We start from the raw sequence: 19701 nt of genomic DNA, 5'->3' as shown, positions 1-19701 counted from the left end.
AATTTCTCACGGTTTTAATTTTTTTTTTTATAAATCATATTTATATAATTTTTATCAAGTAAAAACTTTTCATTCCCTGAAAAATGATCATTTTGGAGATACCAGTCTTTGGCCCAACACCAGCATTATGAAAGGTCCACCTGGCCTAAAGATTTTTCAAGATATTAAAATGTGCTGAGTTTGAGCTCTGAGATGCTTTTCAAAGAAAGTGATGAATGATGGTTGGCTATTTGGGTATTTAAATCTCACACTGGGGCATTTACTGGAGTTCTGTGGCTTTATTAACATAAAAGAGACACTTTCTCATTTTTTTCCACTCTTTTTTAATTTTTTAGTAAAAAGGGGAAGGGGTCTCATATTGGTCTCTGCCCTGGGCCTCCAAATGACTAAAACCAGCCCTGCCTCACACCTGCAGCTCTTCAGACACATCGCTTCACCCTGCCTCATTTTGGAGCTTTGGTTTTATATTTCCGCTCTTTTGACAATATTTATGATTATTAGTGCATTAAAGATCAAATAAAACACTCATGTTTTGGACAACTTTCACTAGATATTACGTTATCTCCACGTGTGATCCATGTGTGTTATGCTCGTTGAAGATGCGCATCAGCATAATTGTCAACAGATATGGGTGTGAGAGAGGTTCGGCAGGATGTGACTGGAGAAAAAGTTAAAACGAGGAAATGGAAAGCTTCAGATTAGACATGACAGCACACCTCAATGAATGAGCTTACTGAAGAGACACAGCATCGGCGGTCTAAAAACAGCAAACTGCTCTTACTTCTCTTAAAATCTGTGTTTTCCCAGTATGGGTCCACTCATCATGTTAACGTTCAACACTCACACAGTCTGTTGGTATCATTGTCAGTATAGTAGTTAAGTTCAAAGTGACACCACACCCAGAACCATCAGTGTACAACACTCCCTCCTGAGAGGTGGCTGTAAAAACTTTGTGGTTTGTTCTGTCAAAGACAACAAAGGCTTCAGCTGTGAAATCTTCTTGCTACCGCTACGGACTCAGGCATGTTCTAAAGTACTTTTCCTCTTCATTTTCAATTCACTACATCTGTGATGGTTTTTGTGAAATCTGACTTAGCCCCAAATGTCTGTTTTGTTTAGAGAAAGCAGAGCATCGTGGTTTTGGTGGGGTATCACTTTACGAGATTCTCTCATGGCCTCCTCAGCAGTAGAGATAATAGAGGAGCAGGCTCTACCCAAAAAGCCACAGGGAGTTTTTTTGTACCGTTTAATCCAGTATTTTACATCAGTATTTACCAGCTATCAGTCTTCCTTTTTCCCATCTCTGTCAGCAACCTCTCCTTGGACTAAGAACAATGTCAACTGCTTTTTAGCATGAACGTCCACATATGCATGGAAGCATGACTGATGAGAACCCAGAAAACAAGCTTCACAACACTACTGGAGGTCTACAACGTCACAAGGAAGCTTTAAGTTCTAAATATGCAGAATCAAAACAGGAGCATTACCTGGAATCTATTTGCATCCTTCTTGATATTTTTTCTGTCAGCTTTTCACTCCACTCTTCTGTGAAGCCAGTTTGAACCAGTAGAATCCCATGTTTGGACAACACATCACTATCACTACTGGAGAAATCATGTCAATGGTGCCTTTACTGTGACAGAGAACAAGTCACAGCTCACAATTATTGAGTTGTATTTATTTCAATTATATATCTCCATAAGTCTGGGAAGAATTCACCTCAGATTCGGCAAAGATTAAATAAAATCTCATGTGTGATGAAATCTAAATCTTAAAAAACAAAAGCAGAAAACTAGCCAATAACCTCTTTAGATGAAAAGGCTATACATAAAAAAAAAAACTCCAAAATGTAAGACCTTATAGTCTTGCATTTTAGACTTGTTTTAAAAGCCATAATTTTGGCTGAATTAATTTTTCAACATGTAATACTTTTTAAGACCCTGGAGACACCCTGTGGGATTACATTTTGTTGTAACTCAAGCTTTTATGAGTTTCTTCTGTGATGCTTTTTGATCTTATTTAAAGAGAATATATATTTCTTTACACATCTTTAAATGCAACAGCATAGCCTGAAGGAAAAGTCATAAATAAGAGAAAAACAACCAAAGCCCTCCTAAGGCCTCATGCAGCTGATGCAGCTTTTAAAGACAGAATATAGTTGAAACCTTAGATGAACACGTCCGACCTTTGAAGGATTTCATGTCATCACATCACTTCCTTTTAAGTTTCCTGTCTTTCAGTCTGCTTAACATTTCCTACCGTACAAACGCCTCCACTAAGATAAAGTACTACATGATTGTTCATATTAGAGAGCTGACTTATCCTTTAATTTATTGTGAAGACAATCAATATAAAGTTGTATTATTTCCATACAGTAAAAGTTGTAGCATTACAAGTTTTAGCATAACCTCATTAGCTGTATTAGTTTGAAAAAGTGGGTTAAAACTTTAGGTGGAACTGTATCATACCCACATCAAAATACTAACTGTTCCCTCATGTGCTCAGTCTTTCTCTTCCATGTTTGTTAGGCCAAGAGGAGGGAAAATAGTGAGGCAGTGCATGTGGCATCGCCAGAAAAAAATCCCACCCTAAGAGTGTAGTATGTCAAGCTGACACAAACATAAACACACTGGCCATAGACCTTTAGGCAGCAGAAAGTAGCACTGAATGACTCTTTCACAAAGACCTACATCAACTTGTAATGAGAACACAATCCAGCTTTACAAGCAAACTGCTGCTTCCTCAGTTTCCTCTGTACATTTTATACAGCAGCCCAGGGAAACGACCATGAATACTAATAAGCTGCTTTGCTGTTACTTTCTAAAGAAAGGCCTTTTTAAAAAGGTGAAAAAATGTCTGATGGAAATTGGAGCTACACAATAAAAAGGCACCTGTTCTAAAACCAAAATCCTCCCTTCCTTTCATCGGCTCACTGACCTCGTAGGGCAGGGAAATTGTTTCTCTGACCCATCACCACCTTCTGTCTCTTGGTTTTCCCCTCTTCCTTCTTTCAACCCCCTGTCAGCACCTATTGACTCTGCTTTCTCCTTATCTATCTTTAACCCTGCACATAAGTTTCCAGCAGTTCTTTCCATGGAGTCTTTTAATTTGTTTTTGGCACATATTAAAAAAAGGGTGGGGAAAATGTCAGTGAAAAAAATGGGCTTTGGCAGGAGTAGTGATACATGATGAGATGTTAGCATAGAAACATGCAGCCCAGAGGCACACAGACAGGCATGTAGACATACGTGTCAACCTGAGACATGCTACAGTCAGTCTTGGCGGTCTCACCTTGTCATCTAGAGAATATAAACAAATACAGAATGCACGTTAGGAAAGAACAGGAATTATTGAGCACCAGGGTCCGGAGCCGTCATAGGAAAGGCTTTTCAAAACAACAACATGCCTGTGCTTGAGCTGGGTGCTGAAACAAATGTCAAACTATTCCAGGGTTTTCACCAAGGAATACAACAGCAGAAAATAACATAATCACCCTGGAAAGCTAACCTCATTAGCAGGCAAGAACAAGCAATGGAGAGCCTTGAGGTGTGTTTATGGAAAATATTATTCAGCTAATATTTAAACATAATTATGTACTGCAGAGTGATCCATGGGAGATATTTCAATTGAATTAGAAAGTTGAATAGATTAATTAGCAAGCCATGCAATACAGGGGGAAATATAAACAGCAGGTTAGGTTAGAGTTAGGCTGCAGATTAAAAATAAGAAAAATGGTGCTGATAGTCTGCCGTCTACGAATAAAGTCAGTCCTGTGTAACACAAGCTGTCAAATAAACTAACTGGGTCACCCACTGTTTGTTTTTAGCAAATGTTTGACATGATATGAGATTTGCTGACAATCACCACAGATCATATGCTTCCCTCATGTCAGGTCAGCCACGTAACAGTCAAACAAACATGATATTCCCCTTCAAATAGCTGCTCTAAAAGGAATGCTTTGTTTGCCGCCTCCCTCTATGGGGTCCTATGGGTGTTGTCTACACAGTTTTTGTAAAAGCAGTATCCCTTTACAGGCCTTTTTTATCTTGATAGACAAAGTAACAATGGCTGAACAACACGCTCTCACCTGTATCTCTTTACACCTTGTATACAAACGCCCCACAGGAAGACAGCACAAGGCCAATATTGACACTGCTGAGGCCCACCTGGTTAATGTGACAGATCTGTGGTGAAAAATTAACTATGAGTAGCACAGGTCTTGATTAAACAGTAGTTCAAAGCTGTTGTTACAATGGGTTAATGTACTTCCACCTAGTTTTATGAAGTATGACTTATCCGGCTTGCTCCTGTGGGGTCATAAACACTAAAACCTTGGCTCAAACACTGTAATAAGCTACAAGTTTCTAAGATGCTCAGCGGCAAGCAGTGCAAAGTTTGTCTTAGTTCAACTATTTGGGAGGGTCAGAGAAAATGTTTCAGCAGAGTCTGGCTTCAGTGGACACACAGGGGATGAATAATATGCTTGGAATGTGCAGTATTTTGGAGATTCAAGGATCAACTTACCTACAGATAGTTTTAGTTCGACTTGAAATAATTTTGCCACCATCAACACAGAGGTACAACTGTAGCAATGAGAAACAAAACTGAAAGCCCATATTCAAAGTTTCGGAAAATTTGGCCTGCAAATTATGGCTTATTTTGCTGTAAAGACCATTTCCAAAGACTGTGCTGGCAAGACACATAACAATTTGATTGACATCTGCCTGGCTCTGTGTGCAGCAGGTCTGAGTAAACTCAAGTCTCATGATGCTGAATCAGAGGAGGAAGTGAAAGCCAAACCACTGACAAACACTCATTTGTGACTGAATGTGGAGTTACAAAGCAGTCACTATAAAGATCAAAGTTAGCTATTAACATACACACTAAACATTTGCTGAAATGCACCTATCTGCTCTGAAAGCTATGAGTACAAAGCTTACTAATAGCTAGTAAGTGTCAGTCATTAACTTATTATCCCAGAACTGTTTCTTACCATGGATACTCAAAGCCTGCCGTCGAAATACGCCACTTACAGCCAGCATCAAGCTCCCCTGGCTCAAAATAGATTTCTGCTTCCAATACTGACACCGTATTCAATCAATCCATCACCATTTATTTGTGTAGTGCCAAGTCATTACAGAAATTGTTCCTGGACACTTTACCAAAAGAGCAGATCTACACTGTCCCATAGTCTAAATGATGCTATGTTCGAGTATCAGTTAGCTTAGTTATTCATCCTTTAGATACTGTAGTCCCCTGTGGTTGCTTAACGAGCCAACACGTGTTTGCATGAACGTGGCAGTCTGATATGAGGCAGACGGGCAGACAGCAATGTATGGAGAGAGACAAGGTGAGAACCGTTATAGTCAGGAGTAGAACACAATCCAGCATCAACCTGCATGGACTGTTAAATATTGAGTAAAGAAAATTTAGGTAACAGGTTTACTTCTAACCATTTAACTTTAATGTTACTTTCTTAATAAGTTACTATCACTATGTGTTTGAGAGAACAGAAGGATTTTCCATTTGAGAGTATGATTTTCCTATAAGAGCAAGACAGGGAATGGAAGAAGAAAGAGAAAGGTTAAAGAAGATGAACCAAGACATTGTGTGGGTGACTTTCTATCAATTTGAATCAAATTCATGATAAAAAATCTGAGCAAAACGAAGCCCAAATCAAACCAAATACATTTTTTACTACCAACTAAACTATCATTTTTAGGATTAACACTGCACACATGCTGAGTAATTCATGCAATGCCCAAACATATTTGACCCCCAAAGTCAAGTTTGTTTGTTTTTTTTACTAGTTTAAGTGCACCACCATGCTCAGGCACTGTCCATTTCCTTGACCCTGGCCCCCCTAATGAGTAGGTGGCCTTCAGCACAGGACTGTTGTTCACACACACAAAGACAGGCATGCATGTGTTGCTCAACATTCAGAGATTAGGCTACAACAGCTGATCTACATGAGGAATCACACACACACTGTAATTTAACACAGACACACTCACTGAGACAGGCATACTCACTGACAGCCACACCCACTACTCAAACTCTGCACGAGAGGAGGCAAAATTGCATTTACAAACAAGCACTACTAAACATATGAACCAGGGTTATTACAATGGCTGTTGTACATGTGTAACGATCCCAAAAGGAAAGAGTGCATAATATTCACAGCATCAACTGCATAAAAATGGTTAAAAGTGACAGGAGAAGTTCGTATTTAATCCTAGACATGATGCTTTCTCATACATTAATGGGAGGGATGCTCGACTTTTTCCCTCTTTCTTTCCATCTCTGTCTGGTCAGCTGTTGATAAGCACAGGTGACAGAACAATCTTGATGCAGGGCTGCGGTAATAGATTCTTTTCGTAGTTGAGTACTCTGTCGATTCTTCTGATGATTAATCGAGTACTCTATAAAGAAATTTGCATTTTTTAATCAGTCACTTTGGCTTTTTTTCAAGAGAAGTAGTACTAGAGAAATGAGAAAAGAAGCTGAGTCCCTTAAATGAACTACTTCTATATTAAAAATTGGTACTATTCTTAAAAAATATATATATTTTACAAAGTGCAATGAAGTTCTGATGACAGTTTACATTTCTTTACGTTACAAGGAAAGGAAGGAATAATGACATTAGATTATGCCATATTTGGGGTTTCAGGGATTCTCTCCCAGGAAATTTTGGATGCTAACACTTAATTTCTTCTATTGTAGTTTATTTTTATTTTCCAATTTGCCATTAAAGTAAAGGAACACAATCATTTTAACATCCTCTACTTTATACATGAATGTAATATTTCACATTATAGCAAGAATACAGCTCCATCATTCACACAGTGGTCTGATGATGTCTGAAAGGTGAACCTTTAGATTACAGGAATATGGACGATTTTTCAAAGCGTGTTCATTTTTAATTTTTGCACATTTTTGTTTGTGAGTTCTTCCACCATAAAATAAAAATATGACCTGTTAAGACCATCCACTGACAAGGAGAACACATTTTAAGGGAAGTTGCTTCTGTGAACTGTTGAATCCTGACTATATGATGATGAACTTCGACCTATTTAGTCTCAGTCAATGTCCGTGGCAATAGCGTGTTTCTATTTTATTGGTGTCAATTTATTGTCAATATAAGTCTTATAAAATTATTTGGGATGCTGACACTTTTCGAAAATTACACTGCAATCAAGACGTCAGTGCGCTGAATTTAAATGATTTATAATTAAATGTATGACGTGCGCTCGTGGAAGAAAGAGAGAGAGAGAGAGAGAGAGAGAGAGAGGGAAAGCCCCAAAACAGGACTTGAATCGTGACGCCTGACGGTGTTCTGTGAAACCGTCGGGCCAATAAACCAGAAGTTTATGAAATTCCCTTAAGGCTGCAGACACAAACTAAGCACTGTCTCACTCCAGCGAGTCATGCAGGCAAGATCAACTCGGAGATCTGCGTAGGTTCACCGGTGCCGGCATAGTGTCATATCTGCCAGCCGCTGGCAGTGGCTGCGTAAAAACGCAGGATGTGTGTCTGTAAGCATCACTGCATCAACTTCTCTTCCTTCGTGATTTTCACGCTTCATATCATGCGTGTTGTGTTATAGCAACAGCGAAAACAAGTACATTGTGCCGCACAAATAGCCGTCCGTGTGAAACACAGCTCACCATGCAACACACGGCGTGATGTCCAGGCTACAGTACGGGCGTATATGGATAAAGGACTGATTTAAGCGAAGCCTCGAGGCAGATAATTTTAAAAAACATGCAACACTCTGAACAGCCAGAAGGCTATTGCCGATTCTGGTTTCAAGCAGCTTTAACATTGTTACTCCAGAAAGAATAGTGTAACCTGAAAGCACAGATCAGTTAATAGGAGACTTATCAATAAATTCAGACAACTTTTATTTCTCGACTCCAACTTCTTAACTATCATACTATTGGATACATGGCAACGTTGGTGTTGACTTACAAGCTTTTCTAACCAAATGGACCTAATTATCCCAAAAAGTAAAGTGCATATCCTTCAGTGTCGAATGATTTTTTATCTCATGGAACAATGTGTAGTAGTGACAGATAAATATATCTACCTTGCTGACAAACAAATGCCCATAGCATGAACAAAACAGTCCGTGAAGAACAGTTCAAGGAGGCCATGCCTTACACCGTTACAGCACATCAACCTTTCATTCAAGGAAAATTTTGCTTTAAAAGAAATGTCAAAAAAGTCCTAGAAAACAACCTTACAAGAAAAAAATAGAAAAAACATTAACATGGTGACACAAAGAAGTCAAGGAACAGAAAATATGAGAGAAATGGACTTGACAGTGGAGTTACTGTGAATAGTCAAAGCAAAGCAGGGTCTGTTATTTATTTTCTATCTGTGGATTATCAATCTGTTAGCAATATCAGCTCACAAGCTCTACACGTGTGTTACATAACACCCTCCCACGACTGCCTAGAAATACTGAACTTCACTGACAGATAACCACACTACATTTGTAGATAAGAGATTGAAATGTTCCTGTTGTAAATGAGTGTTAACCACATTATATTTTTTCCTGTGTTAGCTATAAAGTGGCACTTAACTGTGAAAAAAAAACACACCAAAACTTGCACCATCTTGTGTAGCAAGCTAAAATCCATTCAAATGTAGTAGTATCAATTTGAAATCTGATGGCCGACACCTATTAAAGACAGCTTGTGCTTATTAGTCATCCCTTAATAACATGTGACATAGTCTAAACGACTCCCTCATGTCTAGCGCTTTATAAGAGTTTACCAATACATTTGTAGTTTGTATTTATTATGTGATACTATGCAAAGTTTAAGTTAGTTTCTGACATCACTGTCAATGGTGTAAAATACCAGTTGTGCAGCTGTAATCTTCACCCTGATCCCAAATGTTTCCAGCAGGTCACGTTTATCACCATTTGCCATCATACCTCAAACCCTTAACCAATCCCCCTCCTCAGTGTGTGCCATTAGAAGCATTTTAACATACTGCACAAGTGCCTTATTAGGATCGACAAAATATCAGAATTTAAACTTTGATATAATACCAGTTTATATCAAACGGTATCAATATCTGTTTTGATTACATGTAAACACAAGCAGAAATCATCTGATCAAGTATTGGCAAATATCTTGAGTTTATTTTTTTAAGAATATTTTTGGGGCTTTTTTGTCTTAATTTCGACAGGACAGCTGAGGCGAGATAGTAAATATGGGGAGAGAGACTGGGGTTCCAGACCAGGCATCGCCCCATGATCAGTATGTCAAGGACCACAGCCTCTGCACATGGGTGACAGCTTCAACAACTAAGCAAAATCAGTACCTAATATCTTGTTTTAAATGACCAGAAATGGCATGCAATCTGTAGCTCCACTCAAGCGTAGGTAATTTCTTTAAAACTATCAATCATGAAATTGTAAATATTGTGTTGATTCAAAATAGTTGTGTCAAATAGTCTGAAAATGATGGCCTCTTCCTTCTGTATATGTTAAATGAATAGTGCAGCTCTTTGTTTTTTATTTTTCTAATAAAAAAATGTCAGATATGTTTTCTATATATCATTTGTTCAAAAAACTCCAGCCATCTGAACTGAATCAAACCAAAACAAATAGGTGGCCAAAGATTATAAACCAAGGCCAGGAGTGGGTGCCTATTTTCAAAGTGGACATTGTTATCAAATAAATAATTTCATAATAGCCCCCTTAAACAATGAGGTCAGACACATGATAGAATAGTATGATCCCATGTTTCTTCATCATTCAGACCTTAGCAACTTAGCAACTCACACAGAACAATCTAATGTCCAGCCAGTGTTACTTAACAGGGCTGTGTGTATGGCAGAGGGTAAAGATGAGACACACTGTAAAGTGTAGATTGCTCTTGCAGAGGTCTCGAGGGAGCCAAACTGAATGGCACAACAACTACTGTACTGGTAGCTGCTGTCTACTAATGGGGGAACCACCTGTGGTTTTTATGAGTCACTTATCTGGATGTCAGACCTTTACAGCCCCAGAGGAACCAACACCACTTGGCAAGCCTCAGTTCAAGTGTGTGGCTGCAGGCACATCAGAAAAGATATCTTAGATAACACACAGGGGATTTTTTGTCAACAGGGAGTAATTAGTATGCAGCACTACTTTCAGCCCTTTTTTCCATTGATCCTCCATGTGAGCTGCCAAAGACTGTGTCAACAAGACCGACAGCCCAACATACAAGGTGCAAACAAATACATACAGTTTGACATTGTGGTTTTATGGTTAACACAAGAAGACTTTTTTTCCTCAATTTGCTGTTGGGTGGCTCTGAACCGTAGCCTTCTATTTTCACACATCACAGAAATTCAGTTGTTTTCTGTATTGAAATCCCCTTGATGATTGATTGTCCTAACTGCATGTGAGGCAAGAAACAGCAACAAAATGATATGATTACATTATTACTACTATAGTAGTAGCCTGACAGCCATGAGTGATGCAGCACAATGTTTCCTACCATTGCCCCATTCCTATTTTCTCTGTCCCTTGTGTTGACACGAACACTGAAGGAGGAAAGAAAGAGATGACAAGGAACCAAGAGAGTTATACAGGAACATTTTCTTGATTGTTGTTCACTTTCTTTTCTCAACAGAGCTCATAGGTTTGTTTTATTAAGTGGAGATAGTTGTGCGTAGAGTATAATGTGCGCACATGGAAGGGGGGGAAAGAGAGAGAGAGAGAGAGAGAAAGAGAAAGCACCAAAACAGGACTTAAATCATGAAGCCTGACTGTCTTCTGTGAAACCGTCAAGTCAATCAGAGAAGTTTATGAAATTCCCTAAAGTCTGCAGACACAAACTGAGCGCTGTCTCACACCAGCGAGTCATGCAGGCAGCGTGTAAACTCAAAGATCAGCGTAGGTTCACCAGCGTAGTAGGCGTAGTGCCATATCTGCCAGTGGATGCATAAAAACGCAGGACGCATGCCTGTCAACATCAATGTATTTGTAATTTTCACGCCTCACATTATGCATGTGACGTTATAGTAACAGCGAAAACAAGTGCACCGTGCCACACAAACAGCCATCCGTGCGAAACACAGCACGCCGTGCAACTCATGGTGAAATGTCCAGGCTTATAGCATGGACGTACAGTGCTTAACAAATTTATTAGACCATCTGTCATATTTTTCTCAGAGACCATCCAGCATCATGAAGTGCTTTAATGTGGACTCTTTCATTTTCAGTGAGCTCTCCACGTTTTACGATTTTGAACAGGAATGAGGAATTTCAAACTGAATTCACATTTTCATACCCAAATTTGGGCCGGCTCACTTGGCTTTTCTGAGAGGTCAGAAATTCATCAAGCATAACATTCAACCACTAAAACTAATTTTCCTGTTCATGAATGCAAGTAAATAACTATAATTTGACATATTAATCAAGAAATAATAATATGCTTTACTATTTTTTCAGGTTTTTTTGTAAATCAGTATTTTTTTAATCAGTAAAATTCATGAATAACAATAATAATGCTATTTTACCATTAAAAATGTCATTTTGCGGGGTGCATCGGTAGTCAAGTGGTTAGGGTGCGCACCATGTACGCAGGCGGCCCGGGTTCAAATCCAGCCTGTGGCACCATTTCCTGCATGTCTCTCCCCGCTCTCTTCCTTGTTTCCGAATCTATCCACTGTCCTCCTATCTCTGATAAAGGCATGAAACAGCCCAAAAATAAATCTTAAAAAAAAAAAAAAAAAAAATATATATATATATATATATATATATATATATATATATAGGTTATAGAGCTTCTACATATTGGTGTATTAACCATTGCAGAAACATAAAAAAATGATTTTGGTAATTACCAATGCCGTTGATTTAGGGCAACTGTGGCATAAACCTTACTTTGGGTGGTGGTCTAATAAATTTGTTAAGCACTGTGTACATGACTGATTTAAGCAAAGCCTCGAGGCAGATAATTTGCCTCCGGGAATTTTTTTTTTATCAAATCACTCAGATAATTTGAGGAACTGTTTCAGCCCTAAATAATACACTGTGATCTGAGATGTTATGTTCTGACTTTTGTCAATACAGAATAGGGCTGCAATGATTCGTCAACATAATCGTTTGTGTTAACTATAAAAATTTGTTGATGCGGGAATTCAAGTGTCGACGCATCATATTATTGTTTTTTATATTGGTAAAATCTAGTACCGGCCGGTAAGGACTCATCTGTACTTGCAGTTCACTACAGGAAGTGGTGGGGGCAGTATTGCACCCACTGTTTACATTATTCACAGAAACTGAGAAGAAGAAGTTAAGCATGACGGAAAGTACAGGGAACACACCAAAAAGCCAACCCATAGCTTCTAAAGTTTGGGAACATTTTACAGAAAACAAATTGGCGAAACAAGTCAACTGCAAACTGTGTCAAGTCAAACTCTCGTACCATGGCAGCACTACAGCAAGGCACGAACACCTGAAAACGTAAACACACTGTAGCTGCCGCGTCTTCAAATACCGCAAGTGGGCAAGTTTGCAAGTTGCATGAATATCTTTTAGATCTTTTGCATTTAGTTACTGAGCCCTTTGTGCTTCAGGCACGAGGATTAATTCCAGTAGCCTACTTATAACATTGGTGCCGTACGTTAATCAGTCGGAAAACCATCTTTGATATTTGTTAGGGTAACATTTTTTTCAGTAACGCTATTTAGTGTGCAATTTACTTTAGTTATCAGTTCAATACTTTTATATTAGAGGAAAAACAAATTTTGACGATGTAGCAACTTGACATTTCATGTCAATTTGCTAAACCATTAAGTTTTCACAGGTGTGTATGCATAAGAAGGCAAGGTAAAATGGGGATCCAAAATAGTATGCCAAATAGCCACAATTAGTCGACCAATCGTAAAAATAATCGCCAGATTAGTCGACATAAAAAAATAATCATTTGTTGCAGCCCTAATACAGAAAGCTATGCAAAGGTGTCAAAGGTTCATCAATATACAGCACTTAAATCTCTCTACATTCAAAATAAATGCGTTGGATGTGATAAACCTATCACAAAAGTAAGGAAATTGCTTTTTGGTCCATTATTTCTTTGTTGTAACAATGTTTCTTGGCAATAATTCTTTTACTGTTTGAAAGCCTGTTTATTTCCCTTTTAAATGATGACACATTTGTAAAGAACACGGATGAGCATGTGGGTTGCGCTGGTGGAACATTTGCAAATCTTCCTTGCCCATGCCAAACAGCTTATTTTGCTGTTGCTATTGATTCTTGTTTTGAGCTTGTCAGCACCTGTAAGCGTCGGTCCTGCTACAGTGCTCAGTAGATGTCTGCTCCAAGATTCAGCATGCCACCTTTGACTGATCTGGATAGGGCCCGAGTGATACGCCAACTTCAAGCTGGTGTTCTGCAAAACCAAGCTGGAGCATTATTTGGAGGGAGTCCTAGTACCATCTCCAAACTAAAGGCCAATTCCCATATAACAGGGGATGTCAGAGACAAGCCACAAAGTGGGTGTCCCAAGAAAAGGTCCACAATCTGGGACTGAACACTATCCTCCATTATGACAACACTCGCCCCCACAGAGCAGGGTTTTATCAGAAACTATCTCCAGAATTTGGGAGTGGACAGGATGGAATGGCCTGCCAGCAGTCCTGACCTTAATCCAACTGAACACTTGTGGGATCAGCTTGGAAATGCTGTCCGTGCCAAAGTGACCAACAAAATCACATTGGCTAGCTTGCCAAAAATGCTGGTTGAAGAATGGGCTGCCATGCCTGAGGCTCCTGTTTGTTTGTTTAATGAAGAAATTGTTAAATTGCCAATATGTCTTGTTTCTTCAGACTTCAATCATCCAATCCACCAAATGCCAAACAAGAGTCAATGGCAGAATAAGCTGTTTGGCATTGGCAGAGAAGATTTGGCAAATTTTTCATGGGCGCATCCACATACTCAGCTCTGCTGCTCATTCCATAAATGCATGTTTCTTACAAATGTGGCACCAAAAGGAAAGGAAAAAACATGCTTCCCAACAGTATAAGATTCATTGCCAAGAAGCATTGTTACAACAAAAAATAATCCAACAAAAACAGATGTCCTTACTTTCTGTGCTATTTTTATTTTCTACAAGTGGAAAACTGAATTTCACAGGACAGAGGAATAAAAATTTAACGGATACAGTATGGACAGTAAGCATGTGCTGCAATGTCAGACACAGTGTGACTTTCTAATGGCCCATGACATGACATTTCTGAGACCCATATATGTCAGATTTCCCAAGCATATCAAAGCAAGGATCCGTCTGCTTTGTATTATTTCAAAAGTCCTTGTACTGAAAAAGCCAAAGACAGAACTTCAAAATGACACATTGACATTAATAGTTTTTTTCAAGAGTCTGATAGTGTAACCATAAAGCTTCATGCTGCACTCAATGTTTCCAGCTGTTTCACTTTTTAGACACACTTTTAAAGGCTTAACATACTGTTGAATCCTTTTACTATTAAGTTTCAACCAGGATTTAAAAAGTTAGACAACTGGAGCCAGGACGACATGCAAAACCACAGGTAAAGTAATACTGTGTGTCATCTTAAACCTTCACATACATGCAGATTATTTCCATGTTAATTGGAACTGGGGTGTTATTGATAAGAATATCAACAGACACAAGCTTCCTGACATGTGACTTCTTAAATGGTAAATGTTTCAAAATAAAGACAGGGCAAACAGTAACAGTGGGGCCTATTGTATTGGGCTACTCTTAGTAAATATTAAGAGGCTAAGGGGGAAATTGGTACAGGGAAGTTCAAGACTGAGGTTGTAGAAGAAAAGATAAGGAATATTCTCTGAGTGCTCAAAAAAAATCAGCAAAAAAAAAAATATATAACTAACGTTTTGGATATTTTAATGTTTCTAACACATGTATGACTCTATAAACCCATGTATTCTGAGTTACTAATCAATTATGACTTCCCTCTACCATTTACACAATCCTTGTGTTTTCTAACCTTCACTTCCCCATGTACAACAAAATCTTTAAGACCGCAACTACATTTTTCTCATCAAAATAGTCACTCTAACATACATTTAGATGTACAGATAGATGAATAGTGAGCCGTAAAGCAACCCTTTGTGTGGGTTATTAAGTATAAGCATGTTAACACCTTGAACATGCATGATTAGGTTTAAATCTCTGCATGTTTTTCTTTCAAGGACAGCTGTAAAAATATTCAAACTAGTAAGACCAAAGTAATACAACCGCAACTCCAACTAATAGAGCATGATTTTGCATGTAAATAGGGCAAAATCTGAGAAAACAGGGCATGAGCAGGTGTACAGTGAGTAAGCTACTTGGGCCTAATCTTAAATCCCCCTTAACCTTACCTCATATTCTTTAGAGCTCTTGTCTGCGCCAGGGTTTAGTCACATTCAGAACAACAGAGCTTTGACAGGGTGACTGAAACCCTTTTCCAAGAAAAGGGACACCACTCATATTTTGGAGGGCTAGATGACCACTACGCCTGGATCTCTTTAAAGAAACGAGACACCCTACCCTATGCAATTCAAGAGGGAGGAATGGTATAGGACTGGGGCGGGGGGGGGTGCGAGCCCATGTGTGCCATTAAATGCAAGAACACCAAACACCCTCAGAAACCTGATAAGACGTGAAGAATGCAGGAGAAAGGAAGATTTTCATTGAACAAGTCAGGACGATGGTTACTCAGCTAAGGTGTGATTAGGAAAGACAATAGAACAAAAGTAACAACAAAGACGGCCTACTGAGGGGCAGCTTGAACCACTTAAAATTCCTCTCATTAACTCCACTCCCCACCCTTGTCCACATGCATTTGTCAAAACATTTGTCGTTTCCCTCCATCAACTGGTTTAATATAAACCCTTATATACACATGCTTTCTAACCGTCGGGCTGTGCCAAGTTTATTCAAAAGGCATAGTAGCCTTTTCATTTATTCATATGCAGCCTTCCCAAGAAAGATGACATTAGACTGCTTAAACACTGCCTTCCTGTCCCACATGGATGATTAAAGTTTCATCTGTTATTGTGACATTATTTTTTTTCAGCAAAGTACAAATAGGCTACACTTAAGTGCTACTAGCCTAGATTTGACCGAAAAAAAGGCAGGACAGGCCACAGGAAACTGGGACATCATGTGAGTGGCAGTTAAACTTCATGTGTTTCTAATTATGGCACTAACAAGATTAAAGTCATTACATATTGTAGCTCTGGAGGCACAAGCTATGATTGAAATCAAATGATCAATGGCGTGTGGCTGGCTAGTTTACTGTACTACCACAGGCTAGCACAACAAACAGACCTAGGCCATCAGGTAATAAGGTAATAGCATTAAACACTGCTGCAGCAGAGGATCAAAGACACAAAGAGAAGCAGATTAACACTTTTGCAAATGTGTAATTGTTTGATGCATTTCATATGTAAATTGTATGTCAGTTTTAAGTACTTCAGGCAGTTAGTTTCATGCTGCTCAGTCTGAAAAACAAAGAAATTATGATTTAACATAAATGTAATTTTTTCTGGGATCTGGAAACTAAATCTAACCAATAGAAAGGTATAAACTGAGAAACCTTTCATGCTGATTTTATCAGGTTTTGGCAAGAAAAGTAATTTTTTTATGCAGATGATGCAAACTTTGATGTTGCAGTAGCGTTGGGCAGTGTCTAGTCCCAAAATGCAGAGGAAAAAAGGGGACAGTTCCATACACTGTTCAACTCCCAATGGGTGTTTTACTTGAACAGGTCATCTTTTAGATCTACAAAATTTTCCTAAAGCCTGAGGGTGATCTTGCACATGAAAACACTGCCCTGTTTCAATAAAACCACCCACAGCCACTGTGTGCATACATAAACACAACTCACATTATTCAGTCACTACATTTATTCTTTTATGTCTCCATCTGGTCTGAACTGTTTCTATCTCTCTCTCTAAGTTTACATAAAAATCCTATCAGTTGCCCTCATCCAGTAAAGATACACTTATCATAATTTCCCAGTGCTCCTTGTTCTTTTCTGTCAAACATATAAGTGCAAATACAACTAAGTGAGATGGAAATGTCAGTAAAATAAGGCATGCTCTTTTAGAAGTTCTGAATGAGTCATCTCCAGTAAAGCCAAGCTGATTTCATTCATGAAAATGTCATGAACCAATCTGCAGCCAATTGAAGTAACTCTTCCACTGCCCCAAGCAGTGTTCCATCCAAAATAACAAACCCATTTAAATTCTTTTTAGTATGGATAAAGCATAATTATGAACTTTATCAAACCAATTCAGTGTGGAATTTGACTTACTATACAAGACTTACAAAATGGAACAGAGGAAGCTGATGCTCCTATTATCCAGTACGTTTGGATTTCAGCTTGGACCTACAGAAAACTCATTGTTTCCACTTGTTGATACTCTGACATGCTTTGCTTAAGCAATGAGGCTTGCTCTGCAACTGGGCTGCATGTGGTGCCAACAAAAACCCCATTGACTCACTTTAACATTTTGCCCCCTTTGACTCTCCCAACAGTCACACTGTTTATGTCTGTGAAAAGTTGCTTTCTCACCAGTTCCTCTGCACAGGCAGCTCCCTGTTTGTTTCAATCACTGTCACTCTTGACTCATCTGTCAGTTATATTGAGGGCTTTGTGGGTGCAGGATTAGCAGCAGGATGGGTAAATTAACTTTTTTAAATGTTCATCTATGAGTCACTGATCGGTAAATAAGAATTAACCAGACAATCAACAGAAAACCTGCTTGTATGTTTAAAATATACCAGTAAAAGCTTTTTATTTTGGTGACCCTTGTTGCTTAGCTGTCAGCAGCTCCTGCTAACAAGACAGACGTGTCTGTTTTTTTTTCCAACGACACAACTGTTCAAACACATCCGTAATCAAGTTTGTCCCCTCTTTTCCCAAAAGGGAAAGAGACGTGTCTGCGGAAAAGCAGGCTAAAACGAGTCAGCCGTTCCGCCCTTTTCTTCAGTGAATAAACGAGGAAATTAGACACAAAATGTGACCCTGCTAAGAGACACAGGATATAAACAAATGCTTGACTACACGGTAACAGCTTTCGGTTAATGTTTACAGAGAAGGAGAGAGATCAGATGAGGATTCTGCTCTTCGCTGCCAATGCAACGTTACTGCACACACCTGGGAAATAGCGTTACACTAAAACCATGGCTGACACAGGTGGTTTAACGTGCTAATAGCAGTTCTTTCATTCACAACAAGGCCTTGACAGTCACTGTAAAGTGTGGCTTAAGAGCTTATAGTCTGACCACCTAAAAATAGATAGCAAGCTGGCGTCTTCAGTATTTTAGCTAGCTAGCCCGCTAGCTAAAAGACAGCCTAAACTGGGCTGGGGTCGTGTATTCTTAGCGCGAATTGGTGAATCCGTTAGCAGCATGGTAGGGAGAAACAAGCCTTTAAAACGTTCTTTGTTTCAATCACCTGTATATTATCATGATTAACATACTTGTTCGGTTAGAAATGAGACAGCGCGAACAGAGTGTAGCTTCCCTGCCAATCACGTTGGATCAGGATTAACGATAACGGTGGGTGTTTTGTCGTCAACTGATAAAATGTTTCAACACAAGGCCAGTGGGTAGCATTCGTAAGCAAATGTTACGGTTGGCTGTAGTTATAACGAGAAGAAGTAGCGCATATGAAAGGGGAGATAACTGAACGTTATGTTACAATAAAACAGAGTTTGAGCTAACGTTACAGCAAAACCAACATATACCTTTCACCAGACTTAATGTTTAAAAAAGAGCCCAAACAAAGGGCTGAAACGGGCCTGTAGCTTTATCTGCTTTCGATATAAGGAAACAAAGAGTGTCGTCTGTATTTAGTATTTACCTTGCCGTCGAAATGTTGAAGGACTTCTCTTCTATTTGTAGCGGTTATCACCGCAATGTGGCAAGAATCCCTCTGTGAGTCTGTCCGGTGTTTTCACGGGTAGGCGGTTTGTGACTGGAGAAGCGGGGAGTTCCCTTCATACCGTCACCCGTGGTGCCTTCAGGGACAATTAGGAAAATTTGTGGGATATTTCACATCCCAAAATGACAAGGTAACTAAAAGATGTATGAAGGCCTGGAACAACCTTCATGTTAAATAATTTTGTATACACACTCCCAAATTTCATCGGTGCAAGATGCCGCCTCTCGTAGCTAGTTAAATTATACGACAGTTTGCTGAAAAATGCGTTATGGTATGCAGTACACTGATGTCGGAGCATAGGACAGGCAAATGAATGCAGCAGCTGTGACAACTACGCAGAAAATGCAGCGTTGGAGTAGCACGAGCCAACCCCTCATATGAGGCCACCTATTGGTGAGGGTTTGAAAAAATATGGAAAATATGGCTATTAAAATAATGACATCACACCGAAAGTGAGACACATTGAAATGAGTGTCCAGCAAATTAAACTATATCATTGAACTTCTAAAAATAAAGAACAAGCAACAAAGTAAACGGCAGGCACTGGAAATCCATCTCAAAATATTTAAAGCAAAATTCATAAATCGGATAAAAGTCATTGTTATAGTCGGTATTCAAAGCAATAATTTATTTTTAAAAATGCAAGAAATGTTTAATAGAAGCCTTTCTTTATATTTACATTGTGACGGGGGCAGTTCTTGTATTTATTCTATCCTCATGTTGTGACAAAGTGGGGGTGGTAGTCATGAA

The 19701-nt window shown here is 38.9% G+C and overlaps 1 protein-coding gene across 2 annotated transcripts in view; it reads right to left on the bottom strand.

The window, feature by feature from the left end:
* sgms1a (sphingomyelin synthase 1a) overlaps positions 1-18993 on the bottom strand; it is a 33886-nt gene extending 14893 nt beyond the window's left edge. Inside the window, exons 1-2 of one of the 2 annotated variants that reach the window (XM_041789360.1) lie at positions 18871-18964; positions 3292-3299 (exon numbers count right to left, since the gene is read on the bottom strand). The gene's annotated coding sequence lies outside the window, so the exon portion shown is untranslated. Of the gene's footprint in view, positions 1-3291; positions 3300-18870 lie in introns of both variants that reach the window. The other variant, XM_041789361.1, reaches the window with a different exon arrangement.
* Positions 18994-19701: the final 708 nt, after the last annotated feature.

This window comes from Cheilinus undulatus, linkage group 6, assembly GCF_018320785.1.
Source record: "Cheilinus undulatus linkage group 6, ASM1832078v1, whole genome shotgun sequence".
Taxonomy (NCBI): Eukaryota; Metazoa; Chordata; class Actinopteri; order Labriformes; family Labridae; genus Cheilinus; species Cheilinus undulatus.
This window is presented reverse-complemented; position numbering and strand designations above follow the sequence as displayed.